This window comes from Brachyistius frenatus, unplaced genomic scaffold (assembly GCF_029030835.1).
Source record: "Brachyistius frenatus isolate BFR_SWC_R1_liver_20210118 unplaced genomic scaffold, ASM2903083v1 Contig_606, whole genome shotgun sequence".
NCBI classification, from domain to species: Eukaryota; Metazoa; Chordata; class Actinopteri; family Embiotocidae; genus Brachyistius; species Brachyistius frenatus.
In genome coordinates, this window is record NW_027211205.1 from 37,501 (window position 1) to 45,240 (window position 7,740).

Consider the following 7,740-nt stretch of genomic DNA (forward strand, 5'->3'; position numbering starts at 1 on the left):
CCTCTCTCACTGTTTGTCCACTCTCACTGTTTGTCCTCTCTCACTGTCTTTCCTCTCTCACTGTCTGGACACTCTCACTGTCTGTCCTGAGCATTCGTTTTGGTGTATTTCTACCAGATGAGATGTGGAAATGTTCTCCGGTGTTTCAGAGGTACAGAGGCCTCAGAGGAAAAAAGAAAAGAAGCAAAAAGTTGTGAAGTGTTTTTATTTCTGTTTCTGAGTTCCTCCTCTGATCAATGAAGACATCTGATCAGCGGAAGGATCCTGACAAGTCACAGATCAACTCGGTGAACTCCGGCTGGAGTCAGTGCTTCACGTCAGACTGATGTCTGAAGAGATGAAGGAGGTGAAGCTGATTTCACCTCCTTCATGGAGGAGCTCAGCAGCTCCATTCTGTGGCTTCCTGTGAATCATTCAGTTGCCCTCAGATCAGCTGATTCATCAGCTGTCAGCTCCTCTAGTTGGGTCATAATGACGCACAGCATGACCTTCAGCTCCTCACTCACACTATCACAAGGTCACACTGACTACACTAACACAGGGGGAGGAGGAGGAGCAGCAAGAGGAGAAAGAGGAGCAGGAGGAAGAGCAAGAGGTGGAGGAGAAAGAGCTGGTGAGGTTACTGTTCCTCCTCCAGATGCTGCCTAGATTACTGTTCCTCCTCCAGATGCTGCCTAGATTACTGAAGAGTAAATACTGAATAGAAATAGACAACATGACACTATTAGGCAATTCCAACTTAATGCAATAGAAACAACAAATATATTTAATGATTTTTCAGGGGTAAGAAACAACATGAAAATCACACCAAATAATGACAGTTGTGCTAAAATGGATAAAACATAAATTTTAAACTTTTCCCTTTTTTCCACAGAATTTATGGTGGAGTATAGGTAGCTCAGAAAATATCATAAAATGTGCCGTATGTTTGTTGTGTTAGTACTCAACCTTCAAGCTGGAATGGAGACAACAGATAATAAGAAGAAACTATGGGAGAGAAAAAGATGGTGAGGTATGAGTCAGTTAAAGAGTAGGAGGAAAGAAAAGAAGCTCAGCATGTAACGAGGTCCTCCAGCAGCCTCGGCCTATAACAGCATAACTAAGGGTTGGTTCAGGTCTACCTGAGCCAGCCCTAACTATAGGCTTTATCAAGAAGGAACGTTTTGAGTCTAATCTTAAAGCTAGAGAGGGTTTCTGCCCCTCCAACACAAACTGGGAGCTGGTTCCACAGGGGAGGAGCCTGAAAACTGAAGCTCCGCCTCCCATTCTACGTCTGGAAACTCTAGGAACCACAAGTAGACCAGCGTACTGAGAGAGAAGTGCTCTGCTAGGATTATATGGTTCTATAAGATCTCTAAGATATGATGGAGCCTGGTCATGTAGAGCTTTGTAAGTCATCAAGAGAATTTTAAATTCTATTCTATTTAAATTCAATTTCACAGGAAGCCAGTGAAGAGAAGCTAAAACAGGAGAAATATGATCTCTCTTGCTAAATCCCATCAGTACTCTTGCTGCAGCATTTTGGATCAGCTGCAGGTTTTTAATGAGTAATTTGGACATCCTAACAGCAAGGAATTACAATAATCTAGTCTAGAAGTAACAAACACATAGTTTCATCTGGTTTTATAGAAAGATATAGCTGAGTGTCATCTGCATAACAATGGAAGTTGATGCAGTGCTTCCTGATGACATCTCCTAATGGAAGCATGTACAAAGTAAAAAGTATTGGGCCTAACACTGAGCCTTGTGGAACTCCATAACTAACTCTTGTTTGTCTGGAAGACTCATTGTTGACATGGACAAACTGGAATCTATCTGATAAGTAGGATTTGAACCAGTCTAATGCAGTTCCTTTAATCCTCGTAACGTCTTCTAATCTCTGTAATAAGATCGTATGATCAATCGTATCAAAAGCAGCACTGAGGTCCAGAAGAACAAGTACAGAGACGAGTCCATTATCTGAGGCTAATAAAAGGTCGTTAGTAACTTTCACCAGAGCTGTTTCTGTGCTATGATGAACTCTAAAGACTGAACATCTTCAAACAGATCATTCCTTTGTAAATGATCACAAAGTTGATTTGCAACAACTTTTTCAAGGATTTTAGAAATAAACATCAGGTTGTAAATTGGTCTGTAGTTTCCTAAAACAGCTGATCAAGAGTCGGCTTTTTAAGTAAAGGTTTAATTATAGCCACTTTAAAAGCCTGTGCATAGCTGGTCACAATAGACAGGTTGATCTGATCTAATATGGAAGTATTAATTAAAGGGAAGACTTCCTTAAAAAGTTTAGTTGGGATGAGATCTAACAGACAGCTAGAGGATCCAGATGAAGAAATAATTCTAGTTAACTCAGAGAGATCAACAGGAGAGAAATGTTCCAAGTTTACATCTGGTCCTACAGTTGCTTTCAGGGCTGCTGTTGCTTAGCAACACATCAGTGATGGTGGCAGGAAGGGTCGGCCCGATTCTCTCCCTGATAGTAAGAATTTTATTAGTAAAGAAGTTAATGAAGTCATTACTGCTGAGAGCTGAAGGAATAGAGGGCTCAACAGAACTGGGACTCTTTGTCAGCCTGCTACAGTGATGAAAAGAAACCTGGGGTTGTTCTTGTTGTCCTCTATTAATGATGAATAATATAAAGTTCTGGCCTTACCAAGAGCTTTCTTATATAATATTAGACTATCCTTCCAGACAGGTGAAATTCTTCTAAATTAGTGGAACTCCATTTCCTTTCCATCTTTCTAGTCGCTGCCTAGCAGAGCGTAGTTCTGAGTTGTACCATGGAGACAACTTCCTCTGGTTCATGACTCTCTTCTTCAGAGGGGCGACATCATCTAGAGTTGTAGCAGAGATACTGCAGTGTTTTCTACCAGATGATCCACTTGTGTGGGACTAAGATCAACGTAGATGTCTTCCACTGCTTTAACACACGGCATCGAAGAGGATAAACATGTAACTGCTTCCTTAAACTTGGCCACGACATCATCTGACAGACATCTACTGTAGTGGGATTTATTCCCACATGCTGTGTCGTCCATTATTGTAACTTCAGATGTTAATAAGAAGTGGTCCGACAAAACAGGGTTTGGAGGAAATACTATTACATTTTCAGTTTCCATCCCATACAACAGAACCAGATGGAGGGTGTGGTTACCACGGTGACGGGGTTTATTTACATCCTGATAAAAGCCTATAGAATCTAATAATGAGCTGAAAGTAGAACTGAGGCTGTCGTCCACGTCAACATGAATGTTAAAGTCTCCCACTATCATCACTTTATCTGAACTCAGCACTAAATCTGTACAAAAGTCAGAATTCAGTTAGAAACTCTGAATAAGGACCAGGTGGGAGGTAAACAACAACAATACAATCTGTTTCTCTGCTTTCCAGTTTGGGTGAGAGACTAAGAGTCAGACTCTCAAATGATTTAGAACTAAGTTTAGGCTTTGGATTAATTGATAAACTTGAGTGGAAGATTGCTGCCACTCCTCCTCCTCCTCCTCCTCCTCCTGAATCTCTAGGAATATGATAATGAATATGACAGGGAGGAGTTGCTTCATTAATCCTAACATATTCTTCCTGTTGCAGCCAGGTCTCTGTGAGACAGAGTAAATCAATCTGATGATCAGTTATCAAGTCATTTACTAACAGAGATTTAGACCAGAGAGATCTCATATTTAATAGTTCACTTTTAATTGTCAGATTTTTTTGATCCATTAATTTGGTAGGATCCATTTTTATTACATTTTTATTGACAGATCTTTCCTTGAGTTGTTTAAATATGGGTGGTCTGGGTACAGACACAACCTCTACAGGATGTTGAAGGTTTTGGGTGAGTGACAGCTCTAAAGAAGCTGCAGAGGAGCTGTAAGACTGCAGCTCTGCGTCCTGACTTCAACCCTGGATGTCAGGTTTTAGGGCTGTTAAGAGACACGGCCATATTTCTAGAAAGAAGAGCTGCACCATCCAAAGTAGGATGGATGCCGTCTCTCCGGATCAGACCAGGTTTTCCCCAGAAAGTATTCCAGTTGTTAATGAAGCCCACATTGTTAGCGGGACATCACCTCGACAACCAGCGGTGAAGTGAAGACGTACGGCTGAACATATCATCACTGGTCCGGTTAGGAAGGAGTCCAGAGAAAACTAGAGTCCCACGTTGTTTTTGAAAAGTTTCACACAGATTCAACATTAACTTTAGTGACCTCCGATTGGTGTAACCGGGTGTTGTTACTGCCGACGTTAATAACAATCTGACTGGATTTATGATTCGCCTTAGTCAGCAGTTTCAGGTTTGATTCAATGTCGCCCGCTCTGTTCCCGGGAAGACATCTGACTCTGGCCCCTGGAAGACATGTGACTCTGTCCCCTGGAAGACATCTGTCTCTGTCCCCTGGTTTCACTAACTTCATGTTAAACAGAGTCTCCAATAACCAGAGTTGGTTTCTCAGCAGATGTTTCACAGAATGTGGAACATCTGTTGGAGACGTGAAGGTCGGTGGTGAACCGTGGGCTTCTTCTTGGGACGATGCCTCCTTCGTACTGTCCCCCGGCCGCCTGGCTGTTCGGGTGCTGCGGGGGACCAGCTAACTAAACCTGTATCCTGGACAGCTGTACACCCCCCCCCCCTCCCTGAGAAGGTCCTACAGCTAGCTGGTTGTTTAGCATGGTGCACAGCAGTGATTCTAATTCTATGACCCTCCAGAGCCCTAACTACACTCCTCCTCCTCCTCCTCCTCGGTGACCCTGACCTCCAGAGCCCTAACTACACTACTCCTTCTTCTTCTCCTCCTCCTCCTCCTCCTCCTCAGTGACCCTGGCCTCCAGAGCCCTAACTACACTACACCTCCTCCTCCTCGGTGACCCTGGCCTCCACAGCCCTAACTACACTACTCCTCCTCCTCCTCGGTGACCCTGGCCTCCACAGCCCTAACTACACTACTACTCCTCCTCCTCCTCCTCCTCCTCGGTGACCCTGGCCTCCAGAGCCCTAACTACACTACTCCTCCTCTTCCCCCTCCTCCTCCTCCTCCCCCTCCTCCTCGGTGACCCTGGCTTCCAGAGCCCTAACTACACTCCTCCTCCTCCTCGGTGACCCTGGCCTCCAGAGCCCTAACTACACTACTACTCCTCCTCCTCCTCGGTGACCCTGGCCTCCACAGCCCTAACTACACTACTACTCCTCCTCCTCCTCGGTGACCCTGGCCTCCAGAGCCCTAACTACACTACTCCTCCTCTTCCCCCTCCTCCTCCTCCTCCCCCTCTTCCTCGGTGACCCTGGCTTCCAGAGCCCTAACTACACTCCTCCTCCTCCTCGGTGACCCTGGCCTCCAGAGCCCTAGCTACACTACTATTCCTCCTCCTCCTCGGTGACCCTGGCCTCCAGAGCCCTAACTACACTACTATTCCTCCTCCTCCTCGGTGACCCTGGCCTCCAGAGCCCTAACTACACTACTCCTCCTCTTCCCCCTCCTCCTCCTCCGTGACCCTGGCCTCCAGAGCCCTAACTAAACTCCTCCTCCTCCTCCTCGGTGACCCTGGCCTCCAGAGCCCTAACTACACTCCTCCTCCTCCTCCTCGGTGACCCTGACCTCAAGAGCCCTAACTACACTCCTCCTCCCCCTCCTCCTCCCGAGGATCCTCCTGATCAAGAATAGGTCTCTACAAAAGGGGGCAGGCAGTGGCATGTTTAAAGTATGGACGGGCAGGTGGTTAATTTTGAAAGTGCAAAAGTGCATTCCAGAGTTGATAGAGAGATTTCACTAAAGTGGGTTAAGCTTTCATGCGGGCAGGAGGGAACGTGAAGATCTGAGGTCAGTGTTAAAGTGCTGCCAAATCGCCACTATTTTTCTAAAAGTAGATAAGATATTCTACACCTCTCACTAGGGAGAATTTAACTGGTTAACAAGGTGGGACACCAATCAGAAAATATGGTTTTAAAAGGATTTTGGGGTTGTGACAATATTTATAGATCAGTTCTGAAACAAAATGTGTTCCTCGCTTCCTTCATTTTACAGGTGGACTTTAGATCTTTGGAGAAGCAAGGGAGACACTGTTTATTTTTTTTTCTATTTCTGCTCTAATTTCATTGAGTGTCATGACATGGCAAAAAAAGGTATTTATGCAGACCAAAAATATTTATACATGTCCTGTTTCCATAGTTTCCCTCTCTATTAGCTTCTGGCCTTTCTTTGATTCACCAACATCTGATTTTCTTACAGAACTGTTTTTTTTTTAGTCTGACACTAGAAAAACAAAAGAAAAAAAGAGACGAGAAGGACAGCAGGATTAAAAGAATAAAACTTGTTTTTGTATGATGTGCATTAAGAAACTTGAGGTTGGCATCCACCACTTCAGTGCTCAAACCTGCCGTTATGCTGGCTGCTTTCTCTCTTCAGTGTAACAAAAACCTTGTCTTCCAAAGGAGAATCAGGTTGAGTGTCTCCTACATCAGGGATGAGCTCTTCGTCTGAGGTATCCTGGGAACGATCTGAATAAACATTACACAGAACGTTATGTCTCATGGATAGGCAGAAAAGTCATATATAATGCTTGAAATAATTGTATGAATAAAACCAATACAAAGTATTGATGAAAATATGAAAAAAGACCTGAAATATTATTCACATTGTATAAAAATCTAAGATGCCAATATGTAAAGTATGTTTCCATTTAAAAAAAATGCTATTGATGTACAAATGATTAAATATGACTTGTAAAGTAGAGGCCCAGATATGGATTTATAGAGACAAAGGGGAGGGGAGGGAGTTTTGATGAATAATCAATGTCAATGATTTTACATACAGCCTTCATAGCAACAGTCTACACAGCAACAAAACTCTCATGATTATCATATTTAAATCCTTGAAACCTCAAACACAAAACATACTTTCTCTCCAATCTCAGTGAGGTCTCCTCCAGGCAGCAGCTCCAGGTCGGGGTGAGGACACAGGCCTGTAGCACCTCCTGGAACCTCCTTTCCTCGTGCGGAGTGCCAAACAAGACACTATCCCTCAGAGTGAAGTTTTGAATCCAGGCTTGTTGTGACACAAAGACAACGGAGCCCTAAAGAATCCGAGTGAGGCTGTTCTGTTCCGCTGCTAATCATCATCATAATCTCTAATCTTTTGAGTAATTTAGACACCGAGTTATTTTGATTTACACAAAGCACAATGTCACTGTCAGACAGATATAAAGACATAAAGGAGGTGTTACCATCATGTTTATGAAGCCTTTGGTGCTGTGCATCTCTCCCAGGAGGGTGGACATGAGAGAGGACTTCCCTGAGCCAACAGCTCCCACAACTGCAACTAATCACCCAGGCTTAATGTCCAAGGACACGCTGGTAAACACACACAGAGCAAATATGTTCAATACTGTAAAATACAGTGGGGACAAGTTTTGCAACCATATCCTGTATGAACATTTGTAACTTTGTTTAACACAATAGACATACCTTTTCAACAGAGGGTCCCCTTCTCTTTCCCAAGCAAAGGAACCATCACATATGCTGACAGCAGAGTCTATAGGATAGGGTCTCCAATTTCTTTTAGGGATCGAGAGGTAGTGGTCATCTAACCCTCTAACTGGCCCTCCAAACATGTTCACATGCAGACTCCAAACAGAGTGGTGGAAAAAATGCTTTGCAAACTGAAGCAACATGAAAAATGGTCCATAAAATAAATAACTTGATTTTTTTTTTCAAGAATAGTTTTTGAATCTGAAGGTGCAGGTCTGGCATAA